Raw genomic sequence first — 564 nt, 5'->3', positions numbered from 1 at the left:
GAATTCCCGCCCAGGGGATTCCCAGAATTCCAGGGGATGTTCCCGAGGGGATTCCCTGGAATTCTGAGGGCCATTCCCAGGGGGATTCCAGGGTCCATTCCCAAGGGGATTCCCTGCAATTCCCTGTAGGAGGTTCCCCAAAATTTCAGGAGCCATTCCCAAGGGGATTCCCTGGAATTCCAGGGGCCATTCCCAAGGGGATTCCTGTAATTCCAGGGGCCATTCCCGAGGGAATTTCCCACAGTTCTGGGGGAGGCAGGGCGGAGGTTCCCGATGGGATTTCCCATGATTCTATGGGGGATTCCCAAGGGAGTTCCCCAGAATTCCAGGGGCCATTCCTGAGAGGATGCCCCGGAATATTCTTGAGAGGATTCCCCGGAATTCCAGGGACCCTTCTGGGGGGGATTCTCTGAAATTCCAGGGGCCGTTCCCAAGAGGTTTCCCAGAGTTCCAGGGGCCATTCCCGAGGGGATTCCCTGGAATTCCAGGGGCCATTCCCAAGGGGATTCCCTGGAATTCTGTCCCTTCCCTCCCACAGTGGCTACGCCCACACCCCGCCCGCCC

Source organism: Geospiza fortis, unplaced genomic scaffold (assembly GCF_000277835.1).
Source record: "Geospiza fortis unplaced genomic scaffold, GeoFor_1.0 scaffold860, whole genome shotgun sequence".
In the NCBI taxonomy this organism is placed as follows: domain Eukaryota; kingdom Metazoa; phylum Chordata; class Aves; order Passeriformes; family Thraupidae; genus Geospiza; species Geospiza fortis.
This window is presented reverse-complemented; position numbering follows the sequence as displayed.